The sequence below is a fragment of the Schistocerca nitens genome, chromosome 3, assembly GCF_023898315.1.
Source record: "Schistocerca nitens isolate TAMUIC-IGC-003100 chromosome 3, iqSchNite1.1, whole genome shotgun sequence".
NCBI lineage: Eukaryota > Metazoa > Arthropoda > Insecta > Orthoptera > Acrididae > Schistocerca > Schistocerca nitens.
The window spans coordinates 557,455,172-557,466,402 of NC_064616.1; positions in this window are offsets into that span (position 1 = coordinate 557,455,172).

The window sequence follows — 11,231 nt, forward strand, 5'->3', positions numbered from 1 at the left end:
GTGCGAAATTACGTGTAAAGTATGTTGTAAGTCACAATGCGCTCTCATTCTCAAATACTGGAAAAATAAAGTCTGGATGTTAGCGCATCGTGGGCTGCATTTCTTTTCCACTCCCATCCCGACCCCTTTTATTCGTTGGTCGTTCTTACCCCGCATGCGACTGTTTCTAGACGTTAAGTGATATGTGTACCAAGTTCAGGCTTTGTAAGGAGATGTGGAACATATATACATACATACATTCCTGTAATGTGTATGAATTCGTCACTTAAAGTTAGTACTAGGAACTTTCTAAGTAGGTTTCTATGGGATAGCTGACGTCAATATAGAAGCGTGTGCCATATCGGTTTTTTCAGCATCTTCGTGATATTCTCCAATGGGTCGAACCAGCCTTTGACCATTCGTGATGTGCTTCTTCAATGTCTTCTGTTAGTTCTATTTGGTTGGCTCTTATACTCTGGAGGAAATTTCTATGATGGATTGCCAAAGTGTTTTGTATACTATCTTCTTCAGATAAACAGATAAACACCCAATAGTTTGTCCTTATGTATGAGATCACAATTTAATTCAATTCCAGGTCGCTATTTTTGTATACCGCAATGGACGCTGCTCTTTACCCGATACTATTCCCATGTCTCGTTAAGAAATTCAGTAGTGTCTTCGCGATTCATTTTGCATTCAGTACATTGCTTTTGTACTCACAAATATTTGAATCAGATTTAACTGTTCTGTTGGAATAGGAGTGTTCCTGTAGCCACGGTGAAAGAGATTCTTCGGTGTACCATGTGATCTGGATATTATCAGACATTGTGCTGTACGTCGGCGTAACAGTAAACTGCAAGATGAGGAAGCTGTGCGATATGGACACATCTGTCATGGCCAGATTGGTGCCTCAGGAACAGGTACTCACTCTCAAGTCGTGCTGGCACTGGGCTTTCCGTGTGCTGCCGCGTCAACGAAGTAATGCGAGTACCTCGATTCGGGGAAGATTACCGCCCCCAAGATAAACTCTCATGCGGAACATCATGCTGACAGGCATGTCTCCCCGACTAATTTGGACTGTAGCAGTGGATAGATGGGCCAAAAGACAGAAAATAACTAGCGAATATGTGGCGGACTACAAGTGGGAAGTGTCCAGAAACAACAAGCACATAGGAACCATAGTCCCCAGCACGTGCAGCTCTGCGCAGCGCAAGTATCTCATCGTGGAACAGTAAGGAATGCTGCACCGCATGAGAAGAAAAGTGAAGCACCCAGGATGGGAGGAGGAACCTTAATGAAACTTCACGGGTTGGGAAGATATGTGATGTTATTTCAGTGACTAAAAAATCGAGTCACTTTACAGAGAACTTAGTAGTATGTGTCCACTTACCAGTGTTTGCAAACCAAGTTTTATTTGCAGTTGCAATTATTGTTTTGCGGGCCACTGTGTTTAGCGAGCCGCCGTGAGGCAGACTGGGCGTAAACACGGCCCTGTTGCATAACGTGCAACCGGAAATAATTAAGCTTAAGTCACACTTGCGGCTAAAACTAGCCCCTTCCCTGCCTCTCAATCCAGGCTGGCCAACCGCTTCTGCTAACTAGGCGGAGCATCCTCATGAAGCAAGGAAAAAAAAGCATTCTTAGTACCGTAGGTGCCTGCAACAATACCTTTGCTCACCCGCACATAGATGGACTTTTGAAGAATATTTCGCGAGCAATGACACTCTTTGGGCCTGCTAGAATTAGCTATCTTTCAGGACCTGTTGTGGCGAATTCTGATGTTTTACCTCAAAGCAGAATTAATTAACCTGTTTCCTTCTTAAGAGGACTATAATTCTTTTACATTACATTGATTTTCCGAAAGGAAGTACGGCAAATGTTGTTATAAAATATCTCAGATTATCACCACGCTTATAACATCGTGTATGCACACGGAGAAACTCCCTTCGCTGTTCCCATGACTGTATCTTAACTATCAGCCTATCATGTATCTACCCCGCTTATAAAGTCATGTTGCCCGCGATCCTGAAGGAAGTGGAGAAGGCGAGATGTGACAATGAAAATTTTTTGTAATCTGCTCTGACAACGATAGCGCTGTTTATGCACTGGAGAAAATGTACCCAATTGATAAAATGGTCTATAAAATACAATAACAATATATATATCACTAAGGATTGGGATGACTGAATTCTGCTTGATAACAGAGCACAAGTCAGTTAAGGGAAACAAGCAAGCTTGTTTAGAAACCAAGTGTTTTCCCTTCGTATAAGAAGAATAATACTGGGTGGTTATAATTAAAGTGCAGCTACTCAGAGAGGTCTATTGTAGGCCGAAATTAATGTATGATATCGAAACTTGGTAGATACTACAATGTGTTAATGCGGAACCCATTAACTCTGGAAGAAACTTAGCTCAAATTCTGGTCACGAGGTGCTAATATGTCGCTCTGAATGCAAGAAAGACGTATGGAAATGTTTCCGTGTATAACGAATTATGAACGGTATATGGGCAGAAAAGGTCAAGAGGGAAGAGTATGTGATATTTATGAGACTCTGATGGCTAATACTTCTCCAACAGCAACACCCCCACCCTGTAAAGGACAACAGACTGTAGTAGCCAAGTGTAGTCATTGGGTGATGATGACTTCATTCGTTCTGATTTTCTTGTTTAGTCGGCTCCAGGAGGAGGCTAGCTGGGACTATAATATTGCCCAACTTCACCCTTCAGAGAAGCTGTCCAGCTTTTTCCGCTTCGTTCGTTTCCTGAACAAGAATTTCTAGTGCTGAGCACACGTTCTAGTGAAACGGTGTGTGGGCCTGAGGCCGACGCTCGCTTCGCTCTATACGAAGTCGTTTTGCTGAACGTCGAAAGAGCAGTTCATTATAATAGATGGAGTCATGATGCTACAGCAATATATTTTTTATGCTACTGAGATGGCAGTAGTAAATTTAACAGAAGTCCAGGTCTCTCCTTTAGTAGATGATAAGGCGAGTGCGATGTGTGATTTACAATTTTGTTTTGTGTGGACTGTGGATACAGCTTTCAGGTTCAAATCTGTGGTATGTTGCAGGGTGGATGCCTCATTCAGTATCTGGCTAACGGTTATCCATCAAAGGTTAGTCGTTTTCAAAGTTTCCTGTATTGGTTATTGTACTTATTTTATCCTAAGTTTCAATACCTAACAATGTACGCATTCACCCTCAGGGCACGTTAATTTCACTTGTACATTTTTAACTTTTAACGTTTTTTTTACTACGTTTGTCCCAGAGTACTCTAGTATTCATCCAAAGAACACGAGAGTAGAACTCCCCAAATCCTATCTTAATCGTAAAAATCACAATCATCATTATCGTCAACAGTAGCTAACGCCTTTGTTTTGTCAAGAGTAGAAAGCAGTCACTCATTCCCACTTTTGAAATAATGTCACAGACCTGAACTATAGCCGTTTAGAGGTGGCTATCTAGTTCTGTCACGTACTTCCTCCTACAAGGAATTCCAAAATTAGAAATAATCGTCGATTCAGATGCCAAGCTGTGATGCTCTGTGGACAGCACCGTGGCAGCAAACACTGTCTACCTATGGAAACGTAGTCTCCTCTTTTATTTAGTTCCAGACTGCAAAATGAAAGAGGGTAACAGAGCACACTGAAGTTATATCAACTTTTGGACCGGAGAAGAATAAACACAATGAACGCGCGGTCGCTTACTCTTACAGCGCTGCGTCTGTCCGCCACACCCGCTACATGAAGGTAAAGCAGTGGCCACACGGGCCGTGCATTACAACATCAACGTTGAGCATGTGGAGGTGAACGCGCTGCTGAACGTTCAGAAATCATGAGACCTGTGCATACGGTATGGGTGTACTCGATCACAGAGGTCTCTAGCTGCAGTTGTCGGCTTTGTCTTGCTCGTAGTCACACAGTTTGTTTAAGAAATGGTCGAACGTAAAATTCCTACGTCTTTTCTATTAAACGCACACGTCCTGCCTTTTCCTTACGCTAGTCATGTTGTTCTGTCATTAGTGTATATAAATAAAAACTTCAATATCCACGAACACGTTATGAGGCAAAAAGCAAAGTCCCATATACAATCAGTAAGATCATCAGCTTACAAAAACTCCATTACAAATAATGCGATGCCAATTTACAATAGTCTTCCACCTAAGATAAAAAATTATTTCATCATTCTAGGTTTCCAGGAAAACCCTAAGGTTATTCTTATTCGATCGCTGTTTCTATTCCGAAGCCGGATCTTTAGAAAATGTTGACTATAAGACTAAGTTCAAAATCTCTTAGTACAAGTTGAGCAAAAAGCTCTTACAAAGAGTGTTCGGAAATTCCTGTTACAGACCTCTAGGATTTGTAGAGGGGAGTGGCTACATAAGACCTTGAATAGGAACTCATGTCCGGAGACGTTCCATTTCCGTTCCTTGACGGTTTCAATTCAGATGTTAAACTCATCCACTTTTGCTTGTGGAATTGAATTAGGTGTGACACAGTACAGTTATTACGTAACAATTCGAAGGGAAACATACCGAAACATCCATTTATCACTTAAACACATTTGTTTGTAATAAAACTTAAACCTTAAGTGCTTACATTTTTTCAAACAAAAAGAAAGCGTAGCATACTGTACGTTCAGAACAGGGCTGATACATTACAACAGCGGCCCTGTCTGGCGATCACCAACGTTGTTTCAGACATTGTACTTACGAAGCATATTCTGATACCCTCCATCCCACCTGGTGTCTCTTCAATTTCTCTAGCAGGAGTCTAGTAAATTAAACTTTGCATGAACTGTGATAAATAGATGTTTCGTAATGATTCCTTTCGAACTGTTATCTAATAATTGTACTGCGTCACGCCTTTTCAATGCCTTAAGCGGAAGTGGACGAGTTAAACATCTGAACTGAAACCGTCGTAGAACGGAAACCGAAAAATTCCGGACATGGTCTACTATGGATTCCTATTCAAAGTATTAGTACCCACTTACCTCTGAAATCCCTAGAAGTTTATAACGGAACTCTCCGAAAACCCTGCAGATAAAGCCAATCGAACATACACTCTTCTAACAGAGAGCGCACTTATATTTATATAACATCTATTATTATAGAATATACATGTACTACATTAATAAGAATGTCTCCGAATCTATTAGAAAACGCGAAGGTGAGTAAAAAATATGAGATATAGTGGTACACGAATCTGCAATTCGTGATAAATCCCTTTATAACTCTGCGCCTCTATCCATTATGCTGCACTGAACATTTACAACATGATACCTCGTCTTGTAGATTTCTTGTAATTTTATAACAATAAATCTTACCGATAAACGACGAGTCTTCGAGAGATCAGTCTGCTGATGCTTTGCAACGGCATATGTTCAATTATTATAATATAAGAGCCACCAGATATGGGCTTCAACTGAAAGACGGTGTCGCGTCTCCAGACTCTGTACCGAAAAGGGGTGGCGTACATGTGACGTAGGTGGCGCTCTTCCAACTCATTGGTTTAGTTGAAACGCACGTTCAGAATATCTACTCTACACGTTCAGAAAGACTCCCCAACGTGCTTTTGCCACGCTGTGACGTCAGAATCTTGGCAAGCTCAACGCTTACGTTAGAGTGCACCGTCCGTGTGCCGACGGCTTAAGGCACTAATATCCGGTCACCAACTGTGTGTAGGATTCTGCGGTTCAACCAAACATGCACTACAACGAGGCGGAATCATTCATTGAAAACTGTGAAATAATGCCTCAGATCTATTCGAGAGGAATATAGAGATTGCCTTTTTGCTAGTTTGCATTGAAGAGTGTCAACAGACGGGCTAAAAAACTGCATTACACCAAGAGAATATAAATAACTTAAGAGAAAATTACAACTCTGTGGTCGATTGTGTAAGGGTTATCAGGGCAGAATGTAGGTGGTCAACGTATTACACCTGTCTTGTGTGCGAATGAACCTGTTAGTAATCCACGAGTGTTGTGCAAAACATTTATGATTAATTCAATTTAATAGTCGGCAAGTTAAATCAAAATAAAATTTATACAATAAATATGCAGAACTCTTAATAGCTGGTGTGTTCAGAGACAGTAATATCACATGTAGCTACAAGTTAGTTCGGCGTTCAGGCCCTGACCGCCGTGTTATACTCTGCCAGTGGCATCATTGGATGCGATGATGGACATGTGACCAGTTCACGTTTCCGCGGCCGTTGTCGGATCTCTTGAAATGAAACAACTACTAATCTTTCGCGTAGTTCCTCAGCTGGCCTCGCATGGCTGAGTGTACCCCGTACCAGTCCTCCCAAATTACTGTACCGGGAATCGAACCCGAATCCCTCCATGGCAATCAGTCACGCCGAGCATTCAACTACGGAGACGGACGGGCAGTTACAAGGACAAACCAAAAATGAAACTGTATCAATTATTAAATTATTGAAGTGTAAAGACTCCCATAGGCACGGTAAAATATGAAGTAGGATTATGAAGATCAGCACACTATATGTTACACTATGTGATCAAAAGTATCCGGACACCTGGCTGAAAATGACTTACAAGTTCGTGGCGCCCTCCATCGGTAATGCTGGAATTCAATATGGTTTTGGCCCACCCTTAGCTTTGATGACAGCATCCACTGTCTCAGCCATATGTTCAGTCAGGTGCTGGAAGGTTTCTTGGGGAATGGCAGCCCATTATCCACGGAGTGCTGCACTGAGGAGAGGTATCGATGTCGGTCGGTGAGGCCTGGCATGAAGTCGGCGTTCCAAAACATCCCAAAGGTGTTCTATAAGATTCAGGTCTGGACTCTGTGCAGGACAGTTCATTACAGGGATTTTATTGTCGTGTAACCACTCCGCCACAGGCAGTACTTATGAACAGGTGCTCGATTGCGTTGAAACATGCAATCGCCATCACCGAATTCCTCTTCAACAGTGGGAAGTAAGAAGGTGCTTAAAACATCAATCTAGGCCTGTGCTGAGGTAGTTCCACGCAAAACAACAAGGGGTGCAAGCCTCCTCCATGAAAAACACGACCACACCACAACACCACCACCTCCGAATATTACACACGCTGGCAGATGACATACACCGGGCATTCGCCATACCCACACCCTGCCATCGGATCGCCACATTGTGTACCGTGATTCGCCACTCCATACAACGTTTTTCCACTGTTCAATCGTCAAATGTTTACGCTCCTTCCATCAAGCGAGGCTTCGTTTGGCTTTTAACGGCGTGATGTATGACTTATGAGCAGCCGCTCGACCATGAAATACAAGTTTTCTCACCTCCCGCCTAACTGTACTTGCAGTGGATCCTGATGCAATTTGAAATTCCTGTGTGATGGTCTGGATAGATGTCTGCCTATTACACATTACGGCCCTCTTCAACTGCCAGTTAACAGCCGAGGTCAGCCTGTACGCTTTTGTGTTGTACGCGTCCCTTCAAGTTTCGCATCATCATCATTGGCTTACAAGTCGCCGATGTGGCGTCACCTAAAAAGGACTTGCAATATGGCGGCCGAACTCCCCCGAATGGGGTCTCCCGGCCAACAATGCCATACGATCATTTCCATTTACTCTGTCACGTAGGAAACAGTGGACCTAGAGATGTTTAGGAGTGTGGAAATCTCGCTTACAGACGTATGACGTAAATGACACCCAATCACCTGACCACGTTCGATGGCCGAGAGTTCCGCGGAGCGCCCCATTGTGCTCCCTCACGATGTCTAATGACTACTGAGGTCGCTGATATGGAGTACCTGGCAGTAGGTGGCAGCACAATGCATCTAATATAGAAAACGTATGTTTTCGGGTAGTCCTGATACTTTTGATGACATAGTGTAGTTCTGTACTCAGTCACCGATACAGTGTGTTTTTCAGGTGTGGTCAGTTTGCCGACAGAGTGAAATACTCGTTAGAGAAACCACTTTATGAAAACGGTGGAGGAGAGAATATAGACAATAATTAGTCAGCTTGTTTGCTACCACAGTTTTCAAAACATTTTGAGAAATCAATCTGTAACAGAGTAATGCCTCAACTCGATACACGTAATTTGTTGTCAGACTCGCATTTATGCTTGTGAAAAGAAGTATCCGCAGAACAGAGCGTGAGGCACTAGCAGGGATAAACTATAGGCAAAGCACAGTGGATATTTTCTTTGAGTTAACAAATGCTGTAAATTTTGTAGACTATTTTGGAAATTTGTGGTAAGGTCTTACGGGACCAAACTGCTGACGTCATCGGTATCTAAGCTTAAGCACTACTTAATTTAACATAATCTAACTGAAACTAACTTACGTCAAGGACAACACACACACTCATGCCCCAGAGAGAACTCGAACCCTCGATGGGGGCAGCCGTGCGGACCGTGACAAGGCGCCCAAGACCGCGCGGCTACCCCGCTCGGCTTTGGTCAAAAATGGCTGGTTCAAATGGCTCTGAGCACTATGGGACTCAACTGCTGTGGTCATCAGTCCCCTAGAACTTAGAACTACGTAAACCTAACTAACCTAAGGACATCACACACATCCATGCCCGAGGCAGGATTCGAACCTGCGACCGTAGCAGTCGCACGGTTCCTGACTGCGCGCCTAGAACCGCGAGACCACCGCGGCCGGCCGGCTTTGGTCGACTATCAAAACGTTTTCGTGCAAAAAGGGGAAAAAGTTCAACAATGGTTCACTTCATGTCTCTGAAGTAGAAAGCAAAAGATTGTCATCCATAGGCAACACCCGGGAAGGAGATTTAAATATGACTGGAGTATTCTACAGTGGGGTTTGCCACAGGGTTGTTTTCTGTGTCCGTTGCTATTCTTAATTTATATTACTATTCTGCCACTAAACATGATAACTAATTCAAAAAATTTTCTCTTTGTACGTGACAATGTGTTATTGAGAAAGACATCGAATATAATACAAACGATCTAGCTGACAGGGTAGCAGATAACACGAGCAGGAGGCTTTCAAAGAATAGATTAATGCTTAACTGCAACAAAATGTTATGCATACCGTTTATGACAGGAAATTATTTTAAAAGCGAAATGTTACTGACAAAAGGTGGTGAAACAGTGAGTGAAAACTATCATTTTAAATTCTTTAGACTGGTGGTAGGTGAAAATCTTTCTTGGAGGTATCACATTAAATTTCTCGTGCAGAAACTGAATGTGGTTACCTTCCCTAAAAGAATAAACTCTACCGTCTCTGACGCTGAATCGCGAAGAGTTGTGCACTTCGTTTACTTTCAGCTTGTTATTTCGTATGGCATCATAACTTGGGGAACCTCTGTAAGCTGACCATTGTACTGACGGACTGATTTCATGGATACGCTCGAACACGATATTCCTTTCTGCCATTCCGTCACGTTTCCAGTGTTGACCTTCCTTACTGCGCTGATGAATTCCAACCGAATGGTCCACGTTTACCACTTCGGTGCAATTACTTGGATTTTTAATGTACGGTCATATGACTGCCTGATACTAGTTTCACACTATCTAAATCACTGCAAAGGTACATGTGTCCTTATTTTATGGCGTAGCAAATATTTTATCCAGGGATCTTAAATTGTTCTTCATTTATTTTTACTTTTTAAATCTAATGTAGGCTTAAAAACCTTCAACATGTTTCTTTCACCATTTGCCTTTACCATGTTTGTTTTTACGCTCAATTGCTAAAAATGGTACTAGTAAAAAGAGGAGATTGTCTACGTGTGTTTTATACAAACAGCGTCGACTAGTTTAAATACGTAATCTGATTACTCACAACGTTTTTATTACCTCACCTTGCACTCTCGTGTGGTGATAATATCTCACTCTAGCACAAGTAGGTACTGCATGATTTACCTCAACTGCATTGCATATTCTCTTTCTATGGAGGGCAAAAATCTCTGCTCACGCTGATCAAGTGCTAAAACATTAACACAAACGTTCTCTCCAGTGTGAACAGTACACGAGTTGACTGCGCTGACCGTCACTGTACATAACACGATTCGCTGCAGCGCCGGTTCTATCGTCATAGCTAATGAGTAATACGTAACGTCAGTCTCACTTCGAACTATTGGACAAATCAGGCAACACGATCGATGTACTGATTCATGGAAAGGCTCCAGACAACAGCTCAGGGAATTATATACGTCTATAATCACGCGTTGCTGAAGGCTAGAATTTTTGAAACATTTTGTCTATTTTATTACGCTGATGCACAATTCCTGAATTTAAATGCGTACACTAAGAAATAAGTAAAGTTCTCAGAATCATGAAATTCCATTCACATCTGTTGAACGAACATCTCGCAGTCTCATAGGTACTAATGTTATGAATATAACTTTTGTAGCTATTCGTTTCGCTCACAGTAAAGACGGATTCTATTGCCCTATGATAAAGCTGCGTTAGTGTAATAAAATTGATCTAAAATGTTTCATAAATTCTAGCTTTCAGCTGCTGGCCGTAGCTAAACAATAACATTTTTCAGATTTGTAATTATCTGATGAGTTTTGGACGATTCAACATCCCCTGGCCTGATCTAATCTCATTAACGGGTTTCATTTCCTCTCTATCATTCTTACCTCGAAATAAAATTTTGCACTTAATAATTTATATAAAACTGTTCAAACATTCTTCTATTCACTTTAATTATAATTTATTTCTGGGCTCATCAGAATATGATACAGGTTACTATGCATAAGTAATACTCACGTAAACGCAATCTGCCTTATACGGTTACGTATTAATTGATTTAATGGAAGTATTATTTGTTTTTGCAGGTGATCAGGATATTCTGTGAGTCAACGTCAATTTGAACTAATCTTTCTAAAATTTTTGGTTTTGTGGAGGTCCACAGCTTCATTGTGTTTTGAGAATGAAAACATGGTTCAAGTTGGCTGTGGTCTTTTTATTACTTGTGCGATCGGCCATTTCCAACCTTGAGTCATTTTCGAGCAGGTATCTTAAGTTTCCAGCTTCAGTTTACATTGTAAATGTACCAGCGATGGATTACAAGGTTGAAATTGGCCTATTGCACAGATAATTAAAAGAATACAGCATACTTGAACCACGTTTTCATTCTTAACTCTCTTTGAACTAATCCATTCTAATTGATTTATTGTGATGATAGTGTCACTAATAGTTACCGCAACAGGCTATATTCTGCAAACAAGTAATAAGAAATGCCTCTTGTTTAGAGGTACACTTCATAAAAAAACTACTAACTCCGTCTACAGGCCGCAAGCGACCCATCGGGACCATCCGACCGCCGTAT